We start from the raw sequence: 3,706 nt of genomic DNA, 5'->3' as shown, positions 1-3,706 counted from the left end.
TCCTCCTCCGTATTCATTTACCTTCTCCTATGTAGATGGTGGTTATGATGATGGAAATTTTGCACCAAAGGGTGGTTCCCTCCAAAAAGTAGGCTATCAATTCGTCCAATCTTAACCATCCAACCCATATCCCTTTAACATAAGGGCCCTTGGGCATCTCCAAATCCTTCCTTATATTCTCATGGGTCTATAGAATCAAACCACGTTCAAATTTCTCAATTATGGAAGGAGTTAGAGTCAATCTTGTCAGCATTCCTCGAAGTGAATATTGTTTTGGACCTGCATGGCTCATGCAAACTTTGATTTGGATGTTTAAATATATGTTGAACTCATACAGAAACAAGGAACAACTTTTATTTCATGACCTTCTTCGTTTGACGCCATATTCAGAGTTTAAATTGATGAACTCTAAGAACTGGCCATGCATGGACATATTTGCAATATCTTTGAATTTCGTCAGACCTTGAAGTTTTTTAATAGTTCACCCATTTTCCATGAAACTCCTATACACAAAAAGGAAAGCAAGAACATGTACATTTCTTACAGCCATTAGTAGACTTGTCCAAATAAATATACAAAATACATAATTTTGCAAAATTATAGCATGAAAGCTATGCAGATTATGGATACGTCTAGGACATATCGTCGTCCGAACCGGTGGATGATTTAGCTAGACCCAGTTTGGTCACGGTTGCCATGTATACATACGCAACGAATCACCTAGTTGGTTAAGCCACACACACCTTCACTCAATTGGCTCCATTTCCATCTCTTGTCTAAACCACTACATCCTTCATTCATTGGAAGTGTGTATAACAATGTAATAAAAGATCAGCAACATGGGACTCATTGAGGTGATCATTAGATATGAAGGCGGCAACTGGCACGAAAACCTTTTCCACTCTGGTGTTCTGTTTTTTTATGCTGGCTAGGTTTTTTTTGTTTGTTTTGACTATGTTTATTTTGCCAATATTAATAATTTTTCAGGAATTTTATTACATCTATCACAAGTCATGCTTCCTCGAAACTGACAAAATCTTACCTGTTATGTGTGATTGCTAGCTTCTCCTACATGTGTGCATTGGTCATAGTTCAAATGAAGGGTTACATACATACCTTGGAGAAATGATGCGGTACAGTTAAAAAAAAACCATTTAATTCGAGCTCGAAGCCGCTTATTTAACTAAGAAAAATGGTGTGTGCATACATCTAAAGACCGTGACAAGGTGGGTATGACAAGCCATTTGAACAATTCAGGCAAAAGAAACACCAGGATGTGACACACAACGTGAGCCCCATGGTTGGGACCCGCCTTGCAGATCGCTCTCAAGATAATTTGAAGGGATCGAAACTAGGAAAACTTTCAATAAATATGGCAATTCTAATGATAAACTACTAAAGAGTGTAATCAAAGTAAAAAAAATGTCAAAATATGAGGTAAAACTAGAAAATATATATATTAGAATGTAGGCTCAACATGAGCCTGGTTTGAATTAACAAAGCCATCAACCAACTAGGAATACACCGAATCAACTTACAAGGAAAACAAGAAATGACAAAAGATAGCTTAGAACTTAGCGGTGTTATAGGCAAACAAAAGAAAGAGGAGAAACCCGACCTAAAACACCAAGGCCAAATGTGGAAACAACAACCACAGTACTAGGGAGGTGAAAATCAAAGAAGAAGCCACCAACATCGGTAGACAACACATCCTCGCCTACTCCTCAAAAGGTCAGGCCTAGGTCAACAATTCGTTCAATTCTTCCTTCGAATAGGCCCCTTGTCCTCTTGCCCTGCCTCAAAGGGTGATGTATTGTTGGAAAGCAGAGTGCTCGGCCTAGAGTATGGATGAAGTATGCCGGATTAGCTACCTCGAAAGAAGAAATGAGAGGGTTAACCACCACTGCACACCCTCCACGGGCTCATCACCGCCCATGACCCAACCAATCAGATGAATGCCACTGCAAGACAAGACCTTCAGAAATATGATTACATAATAAATGACTTAGAGCAGGACTCGATCAGACACCAAATAGTAGTCAACAATGTCGTACCATTGCGACCGTAGAGGGGATCTCTATTCCATGTAGCCCAGGATCGAGGGCATCGATTTGCCAGCAGAGCATGAACACACAACAAGCATGCGAGAACCAAAAACTCAAACTTGCGCACTATACCATGGGTCGATGTTACCGTTGAACAAGAAGTCGCCACAACATCCCCCATCGAAGCAATAGAATGTCGTTCTCAACCCCGTGTACCATAGACGTCGCTTCCAGGAAGGGGAGCAACATCTGCACATCTCCTCGTCCACCAAGGGGGGATAGGGCTTTGTCGTCCACACTCATTTTCCGTCTTACTCATGGATTGGTCAGTGATGAGCCTTCTTACATCCTTTGGATCTGACATAACGAAACATCCAAAACCTAAACTACTATGCACATGGGCTCCACACACTCTTCTCCCATATGGCCATACCTACTGCGGTCGCCGTTAGGAAGGAAGGGGAATTAGCCCGGCGTTCACATACTACTCTCAGCGGGAATAGGAGTAGAGACAAATGAAAGGGGAAAGTCCTCCCATCTAAGAGAACTATGGTAGTCATGAAACCCCAAACATTTGGCAAGGAACCAAGTAGTCAGATCGCCATGGCAGTTTCAAGGCCAAGGTGTAGTTTGGTGGGTCTGACCTTTACACATGGGCGATTAGACCATCATCAGAGAGCGATGTGACCATAGGTGCTAGAAGGTTATCTTTTGTTTGCCATAAACATGTGTGTTTCTCATATGGGAAATGTTTGCGGGCAGGCGACCGGCTAACGACTCGATCGGTCTCTCATGCTCACGTCGTGCAGTTTGCGGGCCCGTTATGTTATCCCTTTAGAGTTGCTTCTGGCCATACATTTTTCCCCACCCGGCGACTGTACACCTCTCCTTTTCTACCTTCCCCCCTCCTGTCTGCTCATCTTTTTGTTTAGCTTTGCCCCACTGCTCCTTTTTTTCTCCCTTTCCTTCTGCAGTGTGGCTGCGCGGCCAATCCCTACCCCCACCTTCCCCCGTGCTACAACCGTGCCCACCCAGTGCTGCAACCGACGATCACCGGAGCCACCATGGTTGATGCAATGGTGGATACCACATGGTCGGGGGGATGTTGCAACTGCCACGTCTGGATGCTTGCAAAAGCTTCAACCAGCGTACGAAAAAGCTTCAATTGGCGGGGGAAAAGCTTCAGCTGGGTGAATATGTTAAAACCGACGACAGCGGCGTGCTACAACCAACATCCACAGTGGAGGCGTGGTGTTGGAACCGGCAAGGCGATGTGTTGCAGGCGGTGCCTGAGAAAGTTGCAACTAGCACCGAGAAAGCTACAACCGGTTGGGACCAAGCCCCGTGCAACCTGCAAAAGTTCAACCGGCAATAAAAGAAGCTTCAACCAATAACAAAAAAAGCTTCAACTAAAGACGACGAAAGCTAATATCGACAGTGGAAAGCTGCAACCGGCAATGGCAAAGGCTGCAATCGGTGGTAAAAAGCTTCAATTTTTTTAGAAAAGGAGGATGACCCCCGGCCTCTGCATCTGGGAGATGCATACGGCCACTTTATTGATTATTCTCGAGGACCTTACAAAGTATTACAACAATATGCCTGAATCCGCCATCTTGGCAACATACACTACTAGGGAAAAGCCTATACACAGAAAGTTACTA

The sequence above is a fragment of the Triticum dicoccoides genome, chromosome 2B (genome assembly GCF_002162155.2).
Source record: "Triticum dicoccoides isolate Atlit2015 ecotype Zavitan chromosome 2B, WEW_v2.0, whole genome shotgun sequence".
In the NCBI taxonomy this organism is placed as follows: Eukaryota; Viridiplantae; Streptophyta; class Magnoliopsida; order Poales; family Poaceae; genus Triticum; species Triticum dicoccoides.
Note: the sequence above shows the minus strand (reverse complement) of the source record.